Genomic DNA, 14,678 nt, shown 5'->3' on the forward strand with positions numbered 1-14,678 from the left:
TTTTAAAGTATAAGGAGCAATTTACCCTTTTTGCGCAACACTAGGCAGCTCGGGGTATCAAATGACAAGACTTGATCAATAAGGCGCTCACTGGATTAGAGGCACCGGGGCTCAGACCTCAAAGTGCTTGTTTGGAAGAAGTGCAAGTGAGAGAACACACCATGAATGTTAAACAACAGATACAAATACGATTTCCATCCCTCTCCCTTCCCCACCCCTTCCCCAGCCTGCGTCCCACAGACATCGCCAGATTAATCCCAGCACCAAGACAAATGTTGAAGAGACCATCCAGAGCCAGGACAGCCCAGGCCAGGCTGGGAAGAGCCTGGGAAGAGCCATTCCTGCTTTTCCAGCCACAGCAGCATTGGCTTCACTGGAAGCTGGCGTGCAGGGGGCAATGCCCAGGCAGCGCCCGCGCTTTTCTGCTGGAGAGCACCATACCAGCCCCCATCACCTCCAGCTCCCCAGCACCCGCACGGCACACGGCAGTGCCCGCGGCACCTCCTGCCCCAGCACCACACCGTCCCCAGGCCACCCTGGCTTTCCCCAGCAGAGCTGGGGCAGCAGCATCCTGCTCCGCTGCTCTTTCAGCCGTTACCCTGCTGCCACACAGGGAGTCTCTGCCATTCCCCAGGACACTTCTGCTCACCCCGTGTTCCCACCACTGCTCACTCCCACTCCCAAACCTTTTGTCGGTGCATTTTCACAGCGTGCGTTCCAGATGACTAGCAATACTGAGATATAACCTAAAGACACAAACACCAGTCCTTCATGTATTTCTACTGAGTATGTCTTATACCTTCATATACACTATAATGCACCCTCCCCTTTCTCACCCCTCCATTACTGCTGCAGACCTTTTTCACGCCTGCACTGAGGTTTTGGGGGTTTTTTTGTTTATAATGACGGCTTGGGTTCCTTGTGAAACCTGAGGCCTGCCAAAACAGTTGTGATGTACCCAACTCAGGATCCCTGATAGGGTCCCTGTCCCGCTCTCCTCCAGTGGCCAGGGGGCTTCCTCTTACTGAGGCACCACACAACATCTTGCTCCTTCCACAAGGGAGGGGTAGCTGCTGCCTGCAGGGACAGCACAGGCTCCTGATGCTCTCAGCGTTGTAGAAACATTACTCCTCACAGCCCCTCAGGAAACGGCAAAGCAAACACTATTATCCCCACTTTGCTTCCAAGGACCTCATACAGGTAATTAAGACCCATGCTGCCACTTCTTGAGCTGTGAATTGCTGATATTTAATGACATTTTCCAAATATTTTTAATAGAAATTTCAGGTCTTGTTCCTAATCTGACATTTATCTTCTATTAGCATGAAAACAAATAGAAGGGCCTGAGAATCATTGCTTATATTATAAATGACTTTATTGTTGGTTTTATTACCTTCCCCATTAAGCTGTCACAATCTGTGCCTCTTCCCGTTTTTGTGATGACCAGCCAGTGAAATCTGTCATCTTTTCCATATGATTTATACAGGACCCTAGTGATAACTTTATTCGTGTGGAAGATAATTATCGGCTATATTATTAAGGTTGCTCAGTTGCCCTAGGGGATAATGTGTCAGAAAGGTTAAAATATTGACAAGCAATAAAGCATGTATTATAATTATACAAGTGCCAGGATAGATAACCGGCTGTGAGCGAGGAGCTGAGCTGCAGTTCTGCATTTGCCCAGCAAAGACAATAATGACATGGCCGCATCTTACACCTCCCACTAGGACTACAGAAGTCTAGGCCAATTAGAGGGATCTCCAACAAAGGATATCCCCTCTCCCATTCACATATATTGATCACTGAAGCCCTGATGACAAGGCCTGTGGTGAGATGGTCTATTATTCATAATTGAACAGGATGCAGTAGCTGAAGTAGACAAGGTTTTTCCACAATCCTTATGTATTTCTTCCCACGCCCCCTAGAAAAGTTTGTCTTCTTAAGAATGGCGAAAGGAGAGCAAAGAATTGGCATCTCTGAAATGAAACATTGATTTCTTCTGGGATTGGAGCAGCAGGTGCATGCCTTATTGGTAAAATGGTATATGGGTATAATCTGAAGGACAGTGCTGAGACAAATTGCCCTTTGGTTCAGGCACTAACAAAACGAAGCACTGAATAACTTGGCACTACATCTGAAGTGAGACTATAAACCTAACCTTGGTCATTCCTCCAGATCTACTATTGTTACATCAAGAAGAGTAGACGGGGGACTGAGGAGCTCATAAATAATTTCTCATGGAAAGCACGTACACTAGCTAGAAGAAATCTCTCTCTGAGAAAATGTGGAAAAGTGGTAGATTTAACCTACTCCAAAATGTCATTTTTTGAAGAAAAAAAAAACCCAGTCCACATCTCTTTCTTGATGCTTAAAGGATGTGTCTGTACTGCAGCAGCATGTTAAGCATCAACCCCTAGACTGGGCTTTGGGCAGCTAAAGGAATTTCCTGCAGCAAACCCTGCCAGTTCCCTCCAGTATAATCATATTGAAAATAGATGGTCACCTACAGATAAACATGACCAAACAAGAGATGCAAAATATTTAATAAACTAAATAGGTTAACTTTCTTCTGCTAAGCAAGAGCCAAGGACTACAGAAAGCACGTTTATCTCAGCTTCATCTACATCTCGCTGGATTTGTCCAGGGAAACATAATTAATGTAGAGGACTGAGGTCCTGCACAGAAGAGTCAGAGCTCTAGCCCAGCCAGCATGAGACACCCGGCAGTGTTCCCCTGGAATACAGGCTTGCACCATTCTTTCACTGGCCCTTTGAATGAGTCATGGACATCACAGGAATCATCTAAGTGCTATTAGAATTAATTCTATGAAATACCTTTTCTCTGCTTGCCACAAGTACACAATGAGAGCGTATGGCTTTCTTCTCTTACTCAGAACCAAGAAGCCTGATGCTGTACACGCTGCCTTGTGCTCATGAGCAACAGTCTTCCAACGCAAGAAGTGCAAGACACTCCCTTAGGGCAATTATCAGATTTATGAGGCTCCTCTGCCCTACTGTCCTTACAAATTGTGACAAGAATTAGCTACAGCAAGTCTGTGAGGTGCTCCACGTCCCCTCTGCAGGCTCTCTGGAGTCCCACAATTGATGCTTAATACAGTTCTGGAGGAGAAGCTCCTTGGGTACCCACAACCACATCTGTTTCCAGGCTTAACATTTACCCTAGAGTTGGACAACCTATTTGTGCAGCATACCATCCTGGTCCTCAGATGACAACACCTCTGCAAGGGCCACCTGGGAGCTTGCCTTCCTGCCTGTTTCCCACATTTTCCTTCCTCCTTCCAAGGAGCTGGCGGGCATTCAGCAAAGTGGCAGACCCAAGCCTGACTTGACTTAAGGACCTAGTTGTGTCGTCCCCAATGCCAGCTACAGCACAAACACACAAAGTCCTCAGAGCATACAGTCCATTCCCCGTGCAAACGGGTTTCCAGGAAGAGGCATTACTGAAGTCAGTGCTTTCATTACACAGGCAGGTAGTCTGACCCCCTGGAAAGGCTCCTTTTCTCTGAAAACCTGTTGATAACTTCCCCAATGACCCCCACAGCTTATGCTGCAAGGAGGTGTAAGAACATGGCTAGATGACCAAGATTTTCCTCAGATGACAGCTTTGTGGAACTGGTTTGAAACATCTGGTTCTCCCAAGGAAAGGTGCTGGTGCCTAGAGGGGCTCAACGTGGCCACAGATGGTGCTGCCCAACACACTAAAAGGATGAGGGACACATGAGCAGCAAGAGCTGGAACAGGAACTCATTTGGTCCATAGGCACCTTGGGAGCTGAGCGCATTTTACAGTGTCACACCAGCACACAGGGAACAGATGACGTAAACGGAGGTGAATTAAAACCTACAATCTCAGGGGGGTGATGGCTGTAGCGCGCAGCACCTGTTCAGCCTCCAGCTTCAAAGCAGCAGGAATTTTAAGTGTTATCATTTACAAAAAGTTCATCTCCAATTTTTGTGTAACTGTATACTCACTTTGTTAAGGAAAGGTGTGAGACGGCAGGAGGAGTACTGTACCTCCGTCACACCTCTGATGCATTATAGATCACCTCCATGAGGGAATACACCTGTATTACAAAGCATGAATACTCCTTTCAAATAAGTAAAAGACGTGTCCATTCCATGTCTCTGACAGCAGGATACAGACTCCTTGATTTGCAGTCACCTGCTCCAACCATTAGCTGAGCCTGCCGTATTTTCCCTGCAGTCCCCCGTAACGGTCCTGCAAAGTCCCAGCAGAGTGGCCCATGATGAGCAGGCAGGGAGTCTGGGTGTGCTCACTCTGAACCGTGGGTGAAACTGTGCTGTAGCGAGAGGGAAAGTACCTGCCACGGTGCCCTCCCTGCCCTTGTTCGGGTGGTTACCCCCTTCCCACCTTCCTCTCCAGCCCTAACACTGTTCAACCAGTGTTGGCAGCGGAGTGCTTGGTCTCTTGTCTGAATGTGGCAGATGTTTCCTGAATTCCTGTCCTAGATTTGCTACAGATCAGGCTGTCCCAGCTCCCTCGGGAATTTGCTTTATCAGCCCAGACAGTCTGGAGTGCCCTGTGCCTTTCAGGACAGCCCTCTCTGGTGTACAGACCTCCGAATGCTTTGAAAACCAGTGTTGTGAGGCCAACACTGTCTCCCCATTTGTCTTTGCTATGGAGCTGTAGCTGCTTCTTTAATACAGTCTTGACTCCCAGTGTAGTCAAAGGTAAGACTTGTCTGAGTCTGTATATTCTGAAATATCTGCACAATCTAATTTACAGAAGTCAGGTTAAATGACCGTCCTAGAGAAGGGTTGGAAGACAGACAGACACCCTGTCTTGGGCAGCTCCCAGCAGAGCCTCGGGCAGGGATTCCCACTGCCGGGCTGCAGGAAAGGAGGAACAGAGAGTTCACACCACGCTTGGGGTACCCAAGCATCCAGCAGGTTCATAGACCTGGGGTAGTGCCTCGGGTAGGACGCAGCACCAAGACTGGACGGACCACAGTTGACTTGAACACAGCAGGAAGAGATGCCTTTTTAAGAAATGCATGGGAAATCATAAACGCCCAGTCAAATTAAGAGGCTGTTCTCCTGGCCAACTGTAAATGTTATTTCCACTTTCTTTCAGGCAATTCTTGGAATGGCATGCATGCACTTCACACATAAATATAATCTCCTTTCCTCCCTCTGTGGCTAACGATGTTAACCCACAGCCACAGTGCAAACCAAACGCACCTCCAGAGGCACAGGCTGCTGGTGTGAGAACAGGGCAGCCCGCAGGCTCCCAGCTCGCTGCCACTGCAGAACCGGAGGGATGTCTCAGGCGACAGCCCCGCAAGAGGCAGGGCGGCTGCTCAGGAAAGGTGTTCGCTAGCTGTGCTACAGGGAGCGAGAGCACAGGGCACGCTCCTCAGTAAGAGCTTTCCTGTGGTTGTCTTCACCATGTTATTAAAATGTCCAGACAAAAACAAGGAGTGAGAGTGACTGGTATCAGCCTGGAGAAGGCACAGGGAGATGGTCTACCTATCCGCTCTCCTACCATAAGCACTGAAGGGTGAAATCCCTCCTCATTTGGAAGAAACCCTTCTAAGACACGTATTGACAGAGAATTAGAGAATACAGACTCTTAGACGAAACCATGTTTAAATAACATACCATTCCTTGCACAACGCATACAAATGCCTACTTCAGCTCTCTGAACGCTAACATCTAGCATCATAATACTTTGCAGAGCACCAGAAGACTGTCTCCACAGGACTATTACCTCTGACTCTTGACAAAACCTCTCCTGCAGTATTTTCTTCCCATTGTGCCTTGCAGATGCTTCCCTTTTTAATTTGTCAGAGACAAGCAGCTGCACTGCTGAAAATAACATTCTTCAATAATGCTCTGTTTACTGCCAGATCTTGTTTCTCAGCTAGTACCGGTTCTGTTTATCCTTGTTTATCAGAAGGGCAAATTGCAGTCCAGGTCCACGGTTTAGGTTAATCTCACAAATATGTTCAAATAAAAATCGACTTTGCACTATTGAAAGCTCTGTAGCTATGAAAAGATGGGAAACACAAAGTCTTACTTTAGCTATGTATCATAGCTTTCCAATTGTGATATCTGCTCTGAGCACAAAGGAGTTTTCTACTCCTTACCAATAAAAAACAGATGGTACCAATTCTGACTGTCACCTTCTCAGAGCTGACAATGCTTTTGTTGTGCTGGATCTATCGTAAGCTAGTTAGCTTCAAAGGTAATCAGATATTTAACATATCAGTAATTCAATGTGAAGTGCCTGGGACAAATGTAGTAACAAGCTTGTTAATTGTCAGCTGTTTAGCCTAAAAGCAGCATCGGTGCTAGTTGAAGTTAGGAACACAGTATCTGCCATTCGGGACAGAACGCCATTCCCAGAGGCAGGCTCCTGTCCCCATTTGCTTATGGTGGGGTGACACCCAGTCCCTCCAGCCCGTCTCTCACTGATGAAAGTCATTCCACCCTCTGCAAGGCCACACCACGGAGCAATGCCGGACAGGGAGTGACAGGGACAGCACGTGGAAATGGGGCCCTTACCAGCTGAGCTGCCCCTTGCTGGCTCACCCACCTCTGTCCTGCCTCCTGCCTCCACACTGAACCATGCCAGGAGGCATCCTGAACCAGCCCCTGGATGTTCCCTGCCTTAGAGAACTGGGAATGCCATAAAAGCCTGAGGGCCCCTGACAAGGGGCTATAACAAAGGAAAACTAGAGAGCACTGATGGTATAAAGCTGCTTCCCCGCCCAAGCTTCTGCCATGGAAATTGTAGCCAGGATGTATCCGATAGCATGCAGGTCACAAGCATTACCAGATTATAGCTGCTGGGAACACACAAATCACTCGGCATCTTCAGGGAACCCAATATAGCAGGGTTAGGAAATTCCTCCTACCAGTTGCTGTCCATTTGTGTTATAGTCAGCACAGTCCTAGGAATCAATATTACTGCTCATAGAAATTACAAGCATTAAGGATGTTAGATAGAATGTGAACTTGTCCTTTCTTAGAACTAAATGTCTTTTAATGGCACTTGAAGCAGCCTACAAGTATCTGCCCTTATTGGATATACAATTGCAGCTGCTCTCCCAGCATGCTATGAATGGATAGCACAACCAGCGCTCCAGAAAGCGGCACGGCAGCAGGGCAGGTGCGGATGTTACCAAGGGAAGCCTGAAAAAAGGAGCTCCATCTCCTAGAGCCTAACACAGAGCCAGGCTCCACAGGGACGCAGCAAAACAGAGACGGTGCTGAGCCATATCAGAGGAGATGCGGTTTGCGACATCACCAGGAGACTAAATGCAGCGTTCCCTTGAGATGCGGCCCAAACACACAAGGAAGAAGGAGTTCTTAAACACACAATCTGTGAGGAAGCAACTTCTTTTTCTGCATATTTTCCCAGGAACACCATCAGCCTCACCAGCACGCAGCTCTTGGCCTCCTCCCTTACCTTCCCGATATGCTGCTTAACAGTCATTGTTACTCACTGTTACTGGCCTCTCAAACTTCTCTAGTGCTCCACATTTTGTTCAAAAACAACGTTAATGGTTCAAATAACTCTTTCATACCATCTTCCAAATTTAAACATTTAAGAGTCCCAGTTTATCAAATCCTCTAGTTTCCAGTAGAATAAAGTATTCTGTGTTTACGGCAGGAGGCGAGTGGCTCACCCATTTATTTCCAAATACAGGTTAGGAATATTTCAGCCTTTCCTACTCTGTGAGTGCCGATCAGAGCCTAGTCCTCAGCACAATTGTTCCTGGTATGTTTAACCCTGGCCCTAACCCATGGATTCTTCATTGATACCAGTGTCTTCTCTCAGATGAATGGCCAAATAGGTGTCATTTACTGAGCTTCTCATTTTCCCAGTGAGATCCATATTTGTACCTTTTTACATTTTAATTGATACTTTCATAAGCTCTCTCTTGATCAAGAGGCTTTTTAACTGGAGATTCCTTCTTCATGACTGCGAGATTATGATCATTTGGGGTATCTGCTAAAGCACCTTAAACAATCCCAGTGTTCGTTCATGTTTATGTTTACATTCTTCCTTTCTAGCAGTTTTCTTATGATAGTATTCATCTTGCATGTGCCACACCAGGGGTAAATTCTTAGTAAAAAGGCCCTGATCTGTTTTTTCCTGCCTGGGCAGGACTGTGGTGTTATTATCAAAAAGCTGTTTCCTTTCAGCCACTTTACCCTTTTTGGGGCAATCCTCTGTGGCCCCGGAGAGGTCAGTGGTCCCCATCCTCTTCCCTCAGCCAGTGCACCAAAATGAAATACCGGATCTAGTCTTGTATAATGAATGAGTTGGACCCAGAAGCCTAATTAAACCTCTCCTGCTATTGCTGTCTCCAGCCAAGTCCTTCTGATATTTGAACACCAGAGCCTCAGATCTCTTCAAAGGCAGATGCACGGCCGTACCAGCCAGACAGCTCTCCGCCGTTCCCACGCTCTCCGCAGCAGCTGCTGTTCCCTCTTTGAACCCAAACGTCACCTTAGTCCCCCTCCTCACATCTGTGACTCTCTGCATGAACTTTTGCCTTCATAATGCAGCAAATGCTAATGTTTGATGACTCAGAGTAGGGTGAGGAGACAGGCAGGCACCAGTCAGAAAGCTAATAAACCCCACACTCAGCGTGGCTTGTTATTTACATTGGGAACATGAAGTTCAGGAGAGAGTATCTCGTGCCTCCTTCTAATAGCAATTTCGAGAATCCACCAGGGATCAGTTTAATGCTTTGGAAAAGGTTAACGTTGTTAGGGATTTACAGCTATATTTGAAATGGTTTAAACTATTATTTTTATTTCCTTGAGTAAAGTGGAATCTCAGTGAATCGTGCAAAGTTAGATGGTCAGTTTGTGTCTGAAAGAGGTCATTAAAAGCTTGGGTGGTTTTACATAGCACCTAATTCTGTCTGTTAGGCAGGGAGTGGGGAACTGCCATCAGCTCTGGGTTAGCTGCTACAAGTTGCTCCAACCATGTCCTAAAAGTGCCTTCCTACACTCTCCGAACAATGACAGTGAGCCCAGCCAGCATGTCACTGTTCCTGTCCGTCTCCCAGACCAATTGGTGCCCTGCCGAGCATTCCTGCCGCCTGCATCTCAGCGCAAGAGCCAGCATTTGCTGTCCCATGGACGTTCTGCCTCTGGAGCTGTATGCTCCAAGGAGAAGAATATTCCACCCCAGTTTTACGTTTTGGGCCTGCTGAGCGTCCCGTGTGCCTGTGCCGTGAGCAAGCACAGGTGTTCCCAACACCTCCGCTGCGCTTCCCACTGCTTAACTCGCATCCGAGGCGTTTCCTCTCCCGGCACAGCACCGCACCCAGTGTGCTGCCATCCTTCTTCATAGAGAAGGGCTTGCAAGCACCTTCATAGCCTGCCACTCTCCCACTGTAAATACCCAGGTAGTAAAAGAGTCTTGCTTTTCTGCGAGGACATGCAACTCTGCAGAGCCTGGGCCAGTCCCTGGTCCCTCACCCTCTGCACCTCATCGTGGCTGCTGGCACTTGTATCGATGGGCAGACAGGAGGCAAAGCACTTCACGCACTCCTCAGTCATCCGAAACTCTGATATCTACTGCCAATGCAGTTACTCTCATGGGTTGCAGGTGGTGTCTTGTGGCCAAAAATGCTGACAGGGAAAGTCTGCATGCAGGCTGTGCAAGAGTGGAGTGCTTCTTGCACACAACCAGAAGAAAAGTGTTTGCTTTAATAACTTGACGCTGGCCACACGTTACCCTGAGAGCCAGCAGCTCGTTCCTGTGGAGGAAGTTTAGGGCATTGATGTCTCCTGCTGCTCATTTCAGGGGTCATCTGCCATCCTGCGATTGAAGGCATTTGTGCAAAATGCTGTGACAACGTCAGCTGTAATTGCATCAGTCATGCCATACAACAAGACAAATGTGACTGGAGATGGCGTGTCAACCTCAGAAATTGCTTAAGACTGAAAAGCAAGTGGAGGAAACAGCAAGTGTTCAGAAACAATTATTTCACTGTAGTAGGAATAATAACAGCTCTTATTTCCTACACAAAGTTCTCCTGGGAGATGGTGCAGAAAGCTGCCAGAGTCTCCTCCCTGGCCCACGGGATACTATCAGACTGAAATAAAAAACACAGAGCAAAGGTGTCCCATTTTCTTAAGGGAGGCTGAAATTGCAAGATTCACCTACCCCGGACACAGAAGCATCCCTATTGCAATGTCCAGTCTTCACAGCCCACAGGTACCAGTCTCTACAGAAAGCCTAGTTCAGCTAAGATACATAATGAGGCATTTTGCCCTGCCAAACTCATCTGTAGAGGGAACACAATGACTTGTCCCTGTTTCCCTCAGTGAGCTGTGGACACACGGCTGATACAGCCCTGTGACAATGGCATCCTGACTGCACGTGAGACTGGCAAGCCTGTGCTAAAATGACCTCACATTACCCCCATGGGAAAGGACAGGGCAGGTTTCCACCTCGGCAGACTGTTAACCTTGTATCAGCACTGCCTAGACCAAGCAGAAGGTGTGGGAGGGATTCTTCCTCCTAAAATTAAATAAACCTTATGTGAAAAACGCCATTTTCAATGTCTTGAGCTGTCAATTGCAGGAGAAAGTGATATTGATTTCTACAGAAACTTTATTTAAGTGAGTGACCTATTAAATGAAACTTATTTGACACCAGATGACTCTTGCAATTTAATTCCTGAATGAAGTGATGTCTCTAAGGCTTTGTGATGTTCTTTATCTTGAACGATGAAAGGCATTTTCCTTACAGCCATTTACTCATGTATCCCAGGGTCTTTGCAAACAAAGTCCGACAAAGAATCCAGAATGCTTATACCTTCATTAGCAAACTCCAGCTGATAAACAGATAGCCCAGCACACACCAGTCCTTAGGAGCTAAGCTGAAAGGTGCAAAGAGCCCGAGAAGAACTGCCAGACTCTCTAGCCTGCCACTTGAACCAAAGCACTAAGGAAAGCAGGAGGATCCAGGATCTCAGCTGCCTGGCCCTGGCCAATGCTTACACCAGTGAAGTCCAGCTCGCTGCTGAAGGGCAGGGTGACCTCTCAGCCCAGGGCACAGAGCTCTTCTGGTCAACAGCACCCTGAGGGCATGGAGCCTGCTGCTCTCGCCACAGGCACTCACAAGAGATGTGTGCAAGGGGCAGCAGGGGCTGCTTGGCCTCACAGAGCTCCCTCCTCCCACCCTGGGGGCACAGCAAGGCATCCAGCTCTCTGAGCCCTATCCTGATAAACAGAGTCCTTATCATCACTGCTCCAGATGCACTTTCTGTCAGCTTGTTTAATGTCAGGGCAATTGCTCCCTTGGCTCTTCTGTCTGCACCAAGGCTAATTCCTCAGGAATGGCCTGCCAGCAAGCAGCGCCTGGGGACGTGCACCAAACTCTTCCCTTGCAGGCAGACTGCACCTGGGGGCCTGGCGGTCACCCTGCCCTTCCCCAGCACCCGCTGCCAGCCCCAGCTTGGGCACAGCATCCCCATCACCACCCTGGGCTCGGCAGTCTGCAGAGGCTACCAGTCATGCAGATGCCAGCAGGATGTTGCCTGGAGGGCAGGGACAGGCCAGTGATTTATAAAAGTAGCAGATAAACCTCCTAAGCCAGCAGTTCCTTCTGAATGCAAACCAACCGTGTCACAGCGCCTGCGGATGTGCTGCTCCCCAGATGCCTTGCAGCAGCCTCTGTGGAAAGGAGTCTCACAAAGGAGATTGGGGTCCAGGAGGCATCCAAACAGACCCACTCTGCCACCAACTCCAGCATCCTGGAAAAAGCAAGTCTGCCACAGGCAGACCCGGGAATGCCAGCACCCATGGAGAGCCCCTCCAGAGACCCCAGCTCACACAGCCCCATGCTTGCCCTTGAGAGGAAGGCAGCCCAGCAATGAAAAACCCACCCCTGGAAGGGCCAAGGAGTTCATCCCTCTCTCACAGGCAAGGACACTGCCTCCTTGCCTCTTCCTTGCAGTCTCACCCCATGCCTGTCAGCCCCGCAGGGCAGGAACCATGTCTCCCAGAATGTTCGTCCTCCTGCACCCACTGCAACAGCAACGGCAAACAGAGACTGTGCCGGTCTCACACGGGTTTTCATTGATTCTTCTGCAAGCAGCACCCCGCCGCTGGGGCTTGCAGGCATTGGCAGGAGCTCACCAGTGCCAGCAGTGTGCTGTCTGCAATGCTGTGCTGGGGATGAGCCTGCCTTTGGGGGATGCTCAGGCTCTAAAACCTCCTCCCCTTCCTCCTGTGCATTTCTTTCCGCAAGTGCCTCAAGGCAAAGCTTGAGCCAAGAAGAGGCATTCGCTTTTCAATCCAGCCCCCTCTGCAATGGGCCTTGAAGAGCTTGTTAGCTGGCTGTGAATACAGAGCTGTCTGCCATGCTTCAGAGACCACTCACTTCTGCTTACAAAAGCTTTTCCACAGTTTGTTCTTCTAAAAGAAGCCAATTTATTTTTATTTGAAATCTATAAGAAACAATTGAATAGTAAAACTGTCAGATTCCATCTCTTTCATCAGACTGGCTTAGTCATGTCTCGAATGTCAGCACTGAGTAACAACCCAGGTCCTTTGTGTGCTCACACCCCCAAGTGCTCCTGCTGTGGGCACCAGGCAAGCCTTGCAGGGCACTGAGCCCTGCAGCACACCCCGCAAAGGGACACTTGTACAGAGAGAGCTGAGTCCTAGTCGTCCTTCTCACTCAGAAGCCGTTCCCAAGGGCCCTCCATGGGCAGAGACCCACAGTTATTTTGTGATTTTACCCTCTCTGTTCCCAAAGACCAGGAGTTAAGACTGCCCCAAGTTTCAGGAAGCCTTTTTCCAGCTGTGTTCCACATCATAGCATTCACAGGAGGATGAGGCAGAGCGCCTTGCCTGTGTACAGGAAGATCCTTCTATGGTGCTCTGAACAGTGTATGGAACAGGCAAAGCCACAACTTGGTTGTGCATGTGCTCATGGGACTGCTCGGGAAGTTCTGGAGCTCGGCAAACACCTCAAGCAAGGCTAAGGAGGAGACAGAAGCAATGCCCACGGGTCTGGGCTAGACGGCAAAATCTCTCACTGGTACTGCTTCCTTCTGGGAGGCCTCAGACCAAGGCACTGGATGCTGAGGAGCCCTAGGAAGGTAAAGTTGCTATCAACAACCCAACAACACATTTAAAACAAGAACCATGCTCCAAGCAAGAAGCCATCTGATGAGCTGCTCCTTCCCAGTAGCTCTCAGCAAACATCCCAGGGGCAGGAATAGCAAGCAGAGGCCACTGTGCACTCAGGTCCCCCGGGACCATCAAGGCGTCATTACAGCCTCAAAACCATGCAGCTGTGTCCTCCCTCCTTACCACAAGCCTGCTGTTGTCCCATCTCTGTCCCTTTCAAGGGACAGTACAGCCCAGGCACGAAGTGCTCCCCCCGGCAGGCAGCCATCCAAACAGTTTCTATAAAACTACTTTGTATATCTCCCCTAATTTCAGTTCAGTCACGGCAGAGCAGCCCACAGGATTTGAATGCAATTTTCTCATTGAGTTATACTAAATCCTTCGGGGAACAAGCCAAAATTATGTAGAACCCATAAAAACTAAAGCAACATTTCTATTCTGCATTTTAACTTTTTATTATTATTTAGAGTTAACCTTTTCTACTTCTAAATCATAAACTCATTTTACATTCCACTATCAGATATGGGCCATAAGCTACAGGAAACATGAGATGACTCTTTCATACACGTAGGAGCTAAAAGATAATGGGGCACCCAGTGGTCATTGCTCCTCAGAACAAGACCCAGAGCAATAAATACACTCAGGCACACTAAACTAGTAGTCCTCTTGTTAAGAGACGATGAAATGATGCAGATGGGACATGGATTATACTGCAACTCAGCCAGCCCAGCTCAGAGTGCTTCACTGGCAGTGGACAGCCAAAGCAGTTTCACCCAAGCAGAGATTTTCCCTTTTCTCCCAGGGTTATCTCCATCAGATTTAAACACAACAGCTGGAAATCTGGGATGTAAGACCTTGGACATGAACTTGTAAATACCACAGTACATAAGAATCAGAAGACCCCATTTAAAACAGATCTGCTTTCTGCTAAGCTGCAAAGGGCATCACTGCCCACAAACAGCACTGGAGGCTGGAAGAAGCTGCTCTCTAGTTCCAAAGCATCAGGTATGAGTTGTCATTCCGGAGAGGGAAAGTGGACTTTACAGATGGAGAGTTAAATAACTATGACCCTACCCATGTTAGCTGCCTGCAGGGACAACTTACTGAGGGCTGGCAAGCAGCTGCCGGGGTCACCGCTCTCATGCCCAGCCTGTCTGCTGGAGAGCAGACCCAGCGCCACCGCCCCAGCCCACTGCACCTATCCAGCTCTGGGGATGGGCTCCTGAGACTTCTCATACCACAAGAGTTAATGTAAGATCATTCCAGCCTTCTGGAAGGAGGAACTGAAATGCCAACTATAGCCTCAGATGGAACAACAAAGGGGACCAGTTTGCCAATGTCTGCTGACAGTAGTTTGATTTTCCACGGAAGCACAGCCTTGCCTGTCCTGCTTGGTAGTGCACCTGCATAGACAGCGCAGACATTATAAGTGTCGATAAGGTCCTGTCCGGTTCAAGAAGGACAGGGAACTGCTGGAGAGGGTGCAGCAAAGGGCTATAAAGATGATTAGGGGATTGGAACACCT

The sequence above is a fragment of the Larus michahellis genome, chromosome 8 (genome assembly GCF_964199755.1).
Source record: "Larus michahellis chromosome 8, bLarMic1.1, whole genome shotgun sequence".
NCBI classification, from domain to species: domain Eukaryota; kingdom Metazoa; phylum Chordata; class Aves; order Charadriiformes; family Laridae; genus Larus; species Larus michahellis.